General features: G+C 32.5%; 2 non-coding genes across 2 annotated transcripts; both read right to left on the bottom strand.

Annotated features, from left to right (window-relative positions):
* Trnam-cau (transfer RNA methionine (anticodon CAU)) lies at window positions 1-73 on the bottom strand. The gene has a single exon. It is a non-coding gene; the product is annotated as a tRNA-Met (tRNA).
* Window positions 74-363: 290 nt separating this feature from the next.
* On the bottom strand, window positions 364-435 carry Trnam-cau (transfer RNA methionine (anticodon CAU)). The gene has a single exon. It is a non-coding gene; the product is annotated as a tRNA-Met (tRNA).
* Window positions 436-11,091: the final 10,656 nt, after the last annotated feature.

Genomic DNA, 11,091 nt, shown 5'->3' with positions numbered 1-11,091 from the left:
TGCCCCGAGTGAGGATCGAACTCACGACCTTAAGATTATGAGACTTACGCGCTACCGACTGCGCTATCGAGGCTGTGTTGAATCAAGAGAGTGAGAATTGATCCTGTATAAGTTTATCATAAAATTCTGTCACGCCTTCTTACAACTAGAAGAAGTTCAATGACAAACTAAACATCAAATACCTACCAAATTCAAAATAAAAAATGCATGTTCAAACAATAACATAATAATTGAACAATAAGCTCGTAGTTACACTGTTTCAAAATGACAATTATGTGAGCAATTTTTTTATTCCAATAAACAATGAACAAAGATAAGATAATCAAAAAATGTGCACAATATGATGTCTCAAAAAATTGGTTTTAGCAGAGCGTAGTTTCGATCTACGGACCTCTGGGTTATGGGCCCAGCACGCTTCCACTGCGCCACTCTGCTTCACATGAAAACGGTGCCAATCGCAAACGGTTTTGTTTTTCTTTATTTCAAATGCCATCGAGCGAACCCGATTCGCAGATGGGTAGAACGATACGTAGGTAGGTAACAACTAAAAGCAAGTGAGCAACGTACCTATTCCTGTTTTATTGCTCAAGCGAACCGATCTGGGGGGAGAATGACTAAAACTAAATGAAACGATAAGAAGTCTGCTGCTAGCTGCCGATCTTCCACATGGTGAGTGATGTAGGCAAACAAAACCCATGTGCGTATTTTTTCTTCGTTGTAGTTAGAACGAAAATAGAATTAAGGCACTTGAATTATTTATCTGACCGTTAAAACTGAATTTCGATTAGGACTTGATTCTGATATTTTATGAAGTACAAGCAATGATGAACGCTTTTATTCATTTTGCTTTCTAGATCAGTCGTTTGCACCAATCAGACAAAAAAAAAATTTCTCGAAAAATTTTAAACCAAGTTCGATCATTTATTCCGAATATTTTACTTTAAGCATTTCTACAAAAATGATCAAAAACATTTTTGGGCACAAAACGCGATTGAAAACAGGAAAGTTGTTTGTTATGTTTTGGACCATTGAATGCTATTTTTGTTTCAATTGTCTTTCAAATTTGAGAACAATTTTTACAGTCACGATCGAGAAAAGTCCTATCACCTATTCGAAAACTGTTTCTTTTCTTATTATTTATGAATGTTGTCAATTACTTTCAGTAGAAGAGTCTTATTTTGAATCAATTTACTTTTTTCCCTATGGCGACCGTCAAAAGTTTATCGAAAATTTTTATGTACCGTTAACTAGGAGAACATTGATCACTTTTATAATTCACTAGCTGACCCGGTAAACTTCGTTTTACCTTCTAAAGTATAAATCGTAATAAATGTTTAATTTCATCTACACGTCCTTAACTGCACAGTGTTCGCGAATAGATTCTCATGGAAACAAATAAAGTTGAATTTGTATTAGGACCACCATCCATAAAAAGTGAGATTCTTGAAACTATTATACAAACCATCTCTGACCCAAAAAACCCTCGGATACCAAATTTCACTTCATTCCGACCGACCATTCATACGTGATGTTATTACAAAGAAAACGCCTCCATTTTTATATATAAGATGTGAAGAAGAGATAACTTTGTATGCGGACCCCCCTTTCATAAAAAGTGAGATTCTTGAAAGTATTATACAAACCATCTCTGACCCAAAAAACCCTCGGATACCAAATTTCACTTCATTCCGACCGACCATTCATACGTGATGTTATTACAAAGAAAACGCCTCCATTTTTATATATAAGATGTGAAGAAGAGATAACTTTGTATGGGGACCCCCCTTTCATAAAAAGTGAGATTCTTGAAAGTATTATACAAACCATCTCTGACCCAAAAAACCCTCGGATACCAAATTTCACTTCATTCCGACCGACCATTCATACGTGATGTTATCACAAAGAAAACGCCTCCATTTTTATATATAAGATGTGAAGAGATAATTTTGTATGGGGACCCCCTTTTCATAAAAAGTGAGATTCTTGAAAGTATTATACAAACCATCTCTGACCCAAAAAACCCTCGGATACCAAATTTCACTTCATTCCGACCGACCATTCATACGTGATGTTATCACAAAGAAAACGCCTCCATTTTTATATATAAGATGTGAAGAGATAATTTTGTATGGGGACCTCCTTTTCATAAAAAGTGAGATTCTTGAAAGTATTATACAAACCATCACTTCATTCCGACCGACCATTCATACGTGATGTTATCACAAAGAAAACGCCTCCATTTTTATATATAAGATGTGAAGAGATAATCTTGTATGGGGACCCCCCTTTCATAAAAAGTATTATACAAACCATCTCTGACCCAAAAAACCCTCGGATACCAAATTTCACTTCATTCCGACCGACCATTCATACGTGATGTTATCACAAAGAAAACGCCTCCATTTTTATATATAAGATGTGAAGAGATAATTTTGTATGGGGACCCCCTTTTCATAAAAAGTGAGATTCTTGAAAGTATTATACAAACCATCTCTGACCCAAAAAACCCTCGGATACCAAATTTCACTTCATTCCGACCGACCATTCATACGTGATGTTATCACAAAGAAAACGCCTCCATTTTTATATATAAGAAGATGTGAAGAGATAATTTTGTATGGGGACCTCCCTTTCATAAAAAGTGAGATTCTTGAAAGTATTATACAAACCATCTCTGACCCAAAAAACCCTCGGATACCAAATTTCACTTCATTCCGACCGACCATTCATACGTGATGTTATCACAAAGAAAACGCCTCCATTTTTATATATAAGATTTTCGGATATTTTTGGAAGGGTTGCTTTTTGTAATAGTAAAAAAGTTTAAAATACTTAATGAGGTAAAAAGTATGAAGCATGATCATTGATAGCAGAATACTTAAACTACATTTTTAGTGGCTATAACTAAATGTTTAAGGGAGGGGGGGGGGGGGGAGGGGGGTCAGAGTCTAACACTTTAAAAAAATCGATTTTTTTTTTATTATTTTATTTTCTTATTGTAAAACATTTCAAGAATGTTGTGTAAAATTTTCCAAGTCAATTGAAGCAAAACTGTAGAAATTATAGGCCTATATCTCCTCCTATCTAAAACTGCAAGAAAGCAAGAGCAGAAACTTCAAACGCGTTTTTCTCGAAAGCACGTTTTTAAAGTCCGTGGACATCGTCATTTGAATACTACTTATCCGATTCTTTTCAAATTTGGAACATATTTTCTACATACAAAATACCGGACCCCAACGTTTTTCTTTTTTGGTTTTTTTACTTTAGGGAGATTTTACAGGTGAAAAATTGCGGATTTTTTTGTGAAAAATCGTAGTTTTTACTTCAAACAGCCACAAAAATTTCATAAAATTTTTTTTAAGTTAAATAAAAACGTTGGGGTTCAGAAAAACATCCATTAAAAATATTTTGCTCTGATTTTTTGACATCAGATGATTCTGTGCTGAGATACAGTGTCCACCGCAAATCCTGTTTTCTAAAAGGCATCCTCGAAAGTGCTCCGTCACCGGCTCATTTTTCAATATTTTTCAACGAAAAAATTACTAAATGTTCTTTAAACAATGCTTTGTATAATGCGAAAAATTTGAATACATTTGTTTGAACGATAGCTCTAGAAAAAAATCGTGAAAATGGTATTTTTTTATACCCGTTAAACCCTACCCCCCCCCCCCCCCACTCCCCCCCCCCGCCCCTTTACAAGACCAGATTTCATGTTTCGGGGTAACTTTGATCACTATGGTTTCAACATATCCTAACTTCTTCAAAATTATTGTTTTGATGCCAATTAGCAGTTTAAAGCCTTCTAAACATCAATTACAGTAATTTTGTGATTGGACTCGATTGAATTTTTAGACGTTTTTTTTCAAAAACAAAATTTGTTTATTTAATATACTCAAACGATCGACAATGTTGCTGCATACATTCAGGGGCAAAAATTATAAACAACTATTTGATACTCAATTTATAGGTTTCCAAAATTCTGAGGTACCAGATATCCCGAAAACAATAATCACATATTTGAATAAAATATAACTTCATGTTGAAAGACAGCATATTTAAACAACAGCAGGATAACGTTTTGAGGGGCATAGTTCATAATGTTTGTGGAATTTTATTTTAGATTTCTGGAAAGTATTTTTATAAAACAATGTTCAAACTCAAGATTATTTTCCCTTAAACAACAGTTTTCAGTTTGTAAATACGACATTTAAGGTATGTGTTTTGGAATAAAATATAACTTAAAATATTTGTGGCACAGAGAACAGAAGTGCAAGCTCGAAAAAAAAATCTTCAGAAAAGTGTGTAAAAATTTAGAAACTATCATCAGAAAAATACGTTAAAAAATTATTGGAAACTGTGCCATCTGTTGCGCCGTTCAAAAGTTTCAAATTTACTTTTGAAGCGCTCAGTTTTCGAAACGGCGTAATCGTATATGAACTCATGACAGGGCCGTAGGAAGAACCGACTCATGGGGGGGAGGGTTTTGGTGACTGATTTTTACATTTGATTTTTTTCTCAACAACGCACGAATAAAAAACAAACTATATTTGTTACTATAAGATTATTCATTTTTAAGTTCTCATTAATAGTTTTTGTATTATATCGTTACTTAAGAAAAGTGGTCCTTAGCCTAAAAGGTAAGTTTTTTTTATGACACTTTTAGAAACAAAATAAGGAATATACTTTCATTGATGGTCAATTTTTTTGATTTTTTTTAAGAGTCTGGTAGATCAAAGTTATTTGATTTGAGCATAAAACAAACCTTAAATTTATTAAGATAAACTTATTCTGTGCTCAAATCAAACAAGCTCAATCTTTCAAACTCATTTGCAAATTCTAAGATTCTAACCTTTGAGGAAAATAAATAAAATTTTCCAAAAAAACAGTAAGGGAAAAATAATTTTTAGATAATATTTGCTTGATGCAAACTTGTATTAAATTTATGATTTTAGATTAAAATTTAACTAAAAAAATTCAATATCAATAATGTTAAACAATACATCGAAGAAAAAAATAGAATTTTGTGCAGATTTTTTAGGCGAAGCTCCGCTACACGTTTTATTAACAGAAAATATTTTTCATAAAGAATCAATTCTATAAGTTAAATTCTGAGGATGATTTTTTTGAATATAATTTGGTATATTTAGCATTACACAAAACATAGAAAATTAACTCAAATTCTACTTTATATGAAAACTTATACTGATTAAAAAAAATAAAATTGGAAATTAACAAAACAAATTTAAGTTCTCTTGAATTCCACAAAAAAATTATGTAGATTGAAAAACTTATTCACAAGTTAAGTATTTTCTTGAATTTTAAATCTGAATTCTTAACCTGAATTCAAAAATTGAGCTATGAATCTATTTCCGAATTTCTAAACGATTTCAGAAATGTACAAAAATATGATTTCTGGATCTTAATTCCAGATCAGAATTTTATGAGTCAAGTTTTAGAGCCATCATTCATGAATCTTTTATTTAAATTCTGTATCACTGGATTAATCTCAATTTATTTTTTCATTTATTTATTTCTAATCTGTATTGTGAATCTAAATTGAAATATGAATTTCAAATTTCAAATTATTGAAATATTGATTTTCGAAAAACATGATTCAAATAAGATATGAAATGCAAAACCTATTTTGAACCAGGATTTCAAAGCAGCTTTTCAATCCTACTTTCTTATGATATTTCGAACCGAAAGTCAATAATCCTAAACATGATACGAAAATATGTAGAAATACAATTTTGGCAATGGGAATATGGAACCAGAACCTATAAAATAGTTTTAATTTAAAATTTAATATTCAGACCTGAATTTCTACGATGAGGTTGCCAGATTGCCCGGAAAAAAATATAAATATGCCCGGATATTTAATATAAAATTTGGTAAAAATCTGGTCTGACCCGGTCGCCCGGATTTCATTGAAAAAGCCCGTATTTTGCCTGGTTTGTTTTCATTCTCATTTTTAAATCAAACCTTTAAAAAACAAATTGTGTTGTAAATTATTTATTATTTGTGCGTTCAAAATTCTTGGAGCAAGTTTAAAAAAAAATAATCATGAAAGGTTTTTTCAAGTTTTTTTTTGCTTGATTTTAGCTGAGCAATTCCTGGGTTTTGATCAAAGCGCCCGGTAGTGCCTGGATTTTGGTCGACAATTTTAAAATCAAATACCCGGATTTTGCCAGGTTTTTATATAAAACAGTTCGGATTTGTCCGCATGAAAAATTTTGATAACCTTATTATATGAACAAGTGAGAAAATTTTGAAAAAAACTGTAGCAGAATTTTGAACTTGGGATGAGTTTTTGAGGTTTTGGCATTAGCTTTTAGTCTAGATTGTTGCTCTTGAATATCTTTGCTCTGTTATCATAATTTGATTATGTATTTAAAATTTTGAGTGTAGAGTAGATTACCTCGCTTGCTTTTTTGGACCCTCATGGGGGGGTTTAACCCCCAAAACCCCCCCCCCCCCCCCCGTTCTTACGGCCATGACTCATGATAAAATTATCAATATCTCAGAAAAACGAACGGCTTCAACTTATTGCTCGAAAAATGCAATTGGAGTTAGTTTGTTTAAACATGGCCAAATTTTACTTTATTATTTACTTTATTTTTACTCAAAAATTCTGTGATGGTTTCTGTGATGCTATTTCCTTTAATTTTATTGAAAATTCATGATAAATTGGGTCTTTTTTACATTTATGTTAAGTAAAATCAATAAAAATTACCAATCCTCTCATACTTTACTGAATTACAACGTAAAAATGTAAATTGTAAATTTGAAATCCTTTCTATATTCAAATATTCTGTGAAATTTGTGAATATTTCGAAATTCTGTGTTCTGTGTTTGTACTTGTACTAAGTTAGATATTTACATCAAATAAGAATTCGAAAAGGATAAAAAATCTAGATCACACTAGTCAGTAGTCGATAGTATTTCCTGACAAAATTCTCCCACTCAGATTCCAAAACAAAATTGTTTGCTAGGATGCAGAGGTAACCTTGACATTGACAAATTTACTTTCACGTGACGTTTCGGGTTACTTTGCATCACCCATCATCAGACATGAATAATAGAAAGCATCACAATTTCCCTCCTCATCAGCTGCTACTTTTAAATAAAGATAAACGACAACCGGTGATTAAATTATTTTCATCATAACATTTTTTCAGAACATTTACTTGTTAGACCGTTTCTTTTAACGCAAAAGTATCAGAAATATGTCAGCTTCACTGCTACGATAAAATTTAAACCCCCTACTTTTATGTTTGAGTAAATAGATACAAAAGATGTCCTACAAAATTATAGACATCACCATAGTATAAAATTTTGTTGAAATTATTAGAGCTCTATCTCTATTCAGTGCAGAGCTTAAAAGCTTTTAGTTTAGAACATACTTAAAATTTGTTTTTTTATATTTAACTATTTCAAGTTTTTAATTAACATAAATATGATGTACACAACATTTATTGAGACACTCAATATGCACATTTCGCATTAGATCTTAAGTCTTTAATACCTTTTCTTTCAAAATTATCACAATTTCATGTAAAATTTTAATTTTGTTTTAAACTAATAGCTTTATAACTCTGCACTGAATAGAGATAGAGCTCTTATTATTTCAACAAAATTTTATATTTGGATGATGTCTACAATTTTGTAGAATACATTTTGTCTCTATCTAATCAAACATAAAAGATAATGTTTTGATTTTCACCGTAGTAGGCTTTGACTAACTAAGTATTTTGATAGCAAATTACAATCTTCTTCACTCACTAAAGAAGATAATAGGTTGCTATCGAAATACAGGTGTCTGAACTTTTCCTTATACCCATGTTTTTCAATTTTCATTCAATCATCTGAAACTGGACTGCTTTGGAAGTTCACAATCGAATAACTTTTTTTTTGCTGCCAAAAGAGAACTTATAAGTTTCAGGTTGCAATGAATTTCAGTAAACAAAACTTTCAGACCGGTACGCATTGCAATCAAATGAAAGAAAAAATATTCGATTAAAAATGATTTTTTTCATTTTCATCCCTTGTTGAAAATCTTAAAATAAGTAGATAAATTTAAAATTTTTAGATCGTTTTTTACAGAACCAAATTGTCAAATTCAAATTTTTATTTTCATTTCAGAGGTTTTTGTTGCTCGTAAAATCGAATCCTCTAACTTGAATCAAAAATTATAATAATATAAATATTATAATATTTATAAAATGAATTAAAAGTTTGTTGGCTTCATTCCTTTTTGGAAAAGTTTATAATCTCAAAAAAAAAAGTTGAAAAAAATCACATAAAAATAACAATTTTCATATTCGTTTGGAATTGAAGATCTTGATTTTCATTTGAAAATCATCAGGTGCACTTTGAAAATCATCAACGTCATCATTATTTGAAACACCGTCGAATTTCAACTGAAAACATCGCAAACAAACTTACAGTAGTAAGCCTTTGCCTTTCATTTGACAAACTTGTATGTTGTGAGTGTGAAAATTGGAGACGCTGCGTTATACCGTTGTTGATTTAAACGGAATCTTTTGATTGCTTTGATTAAAAAAATCTACAGATCCAATTTGTACTGTCATCCAAATAACATGAAATTCTAGAAAAAAGTTTTTTTTTTCAGTTTCCGTTATTGTTAGTCAACGGTTAGCGTTTAGCGCTTGAAGCGATAATCTTTTTCAGATCAATTTGCGGTTTTTATTCGCGATCTCAAACTTTGAAGGAGTTTGCGATTTAATTAACGCTGCTTATTTTCCAATAAGCGATGCCGAAAACTCATATCAAGGCAAAAACATGGATGCCAGTAAACGTGTTGTAATGTCCAATCGAAATTTGACACCTTTTTCGGAACTGAAATTGAGGAAAGATTATGGTGCATAAATTCAGGAGTATTTTTTTTAATAAAAAACTACGATCTAGGAATACATAAATTACCTTGATTTTATTCCAAGGATTGTCTTCTACATCTGTTTTCTATTTTCTTAAAATATTTTTCCGAGCTTAAATAATATTTCAGAAGTTGATCATGCTTGTAATAAGCTGATCAAAACAATTGTTCCAGAACCCCATTTGTAGAAGCTGATTCCATAATAAAAAATGAGACAACGTTAATTTTCAAAAAAGTATCGATTACAATTTATGTTCACTGCAGATGAAGGCGGTTTACATTAAAAGTTCTACCTTACCCGAAAAAAAAACCATGAAATATTTACGACAGCATCAGATAGTGCTGAAAATTTGCCTGCCACAGATCCTTACTGATATCAATCGGACATCATGAGTAAAGGCAGGAAAAAGTAGAAGTACCTACGCACAGCAGCAGCAGCAGCAAAAACGATCAAATTATCCTACAAACCAAAGTCGAAACCGGTTGGTAATTTAGCGATTACTATTACAAATAAATAACACTCGGAGAGTGAGGCAGCTGCAAATTTCTCGGAGCCGGCACCATCAGATACCCATCCTCGAAATTCAAAGAATAAAACTCTGACAGCTACCGAAACTGCCACCGATCAGAGATTCTTGTAGATTTTTTTTCTGTTGTTGCGGACTCATTCAATAAACAAAATCTCACTGCTTCCAGAAAAAAAAATACACGAGCCCTTTCCAAATGAATGCTCGGTCATTGCTGCAAAGTGTAATTCAAGTTTCAACTTCTTGAGACCTACTCCAAAAGGGGGAAAGATTGTTATACGGGTTATCTTCTTGATTTCCTTGGATTTCTGGCTGGGCATACATATTCTGACGCGTTCGCATGATCATCTCAGCCGGAATGCCCAGAGGGATTGCTGCCTTTTTTATCTGCTGAAGATGAGAATTTACTGCGGTACTTGGTAGAAAATGTACCTACTACCTACTTCTCGGAGGCTTCTCGGCCTTAATCGCAGAAAGAGCGGTCTGGTAGCTTGAATTATGGGACGAGTGCCCTTTTTCGGTGCCTTCTGCGCAGCTCCCTGAAGGGACTTTCAGCCGATTCTGAGCCAACGACAAATGCCCATTTGGATGGGTGCTGGATTAGACTCAACTGCAAATTTGATTGTCATTTATCAATTTCACTTGAAGACTTTGTTTGGTTCAGAAAGTTTGCTTTACGGTTAAGAAGCATACGATTAATAATCTTTAGATGTAATGACCTTTTGCTAGGATGGATGAAAGGTGAACTACGAGTTTTCTTCTTGTAAAACCTACAAAATACCTACTAAGCCCTAAATAATATACCAAAATTTATACTAGTGAAAATAAATCAGAAAATTCTGAAAAAATCAATGTAATAATTTGTCAAAAACAACGGTCTTGAAGAGGACCTCCTTTTCAAAATGCAATATTGAACCAGCAATCTATCAATCAACATCACAAAATAGCCACAAATCAATCCCCTAATAATAGGGATTATCGAGTTCACATTGAAAACAAGATTGATTGCAATCGAATCGAGGGATTAAATTGACCGAACCATCTTGCCCTCCAGAAGTGGTCAGGTTTGAACAAAAAATAAAAACCGTCACCATCGTTAAGCCTCGTTAAACTGTCCTGAATGCAATTTTTAATCCCCTTCTTACTTTTGCATACAGCTCCTTTAATGATGGCAATAAATTTACGCATAATTACTGATATCGACAGGGTGATTGGCGGAATGTTTTCCCTCCGAAAGGTGTGAACCGATCGATAGCTACCGGGCATCGAATGCTTTGCGGTGGATTGGCTCCAGATTGATGGCGGTTGTTTGAGTTATTTATTGAAATCGAATTACATTCTGAAAAATCCTTTCCACTCGTTTAAGCAACAGGAACAAAAATGTTTCAAAACATCTTTAAAGCAAATTTAGTGGTGTTGGTAAAAAGTGGTAGAAATTTTGACAGTTTGAAAATTCTACCATGCAAAAATGTTTTAAAGATCTTTGGGCGTTGTATTTTTTACACAGTGTTTCTATTCCCACCGTATGTGATAGAAATAATGCTATTTTTGCATCACAGCATGCGAAACTACAACACGTGTTGTTAAAAAACTTGAAGGCCACAGATCTTGAAACTGTTTTTGTATGGCAAAATTTTCAAAATGTACTAAAAGTGACAAAATTTCGAC

This window comes from Uranotaenia lowii, chromosome 3 (assembly GCF_029784155.1).
Source record: "Uranotaenia lowii strain MFRU-FL chromosome 3, ASM2978415v1, whole genome shotgun sequence".
NCBI classification, from domain to species: domain Eukaryota; kingdom Metazoa; phylum Arthropoda; class Insecta; order Diptera; family Culicidae; genus Uranotaenia; species Uranotaenia lowii.
This window is presented reverse-complemented; position numbering and strand designations above follow the sequence as displayed.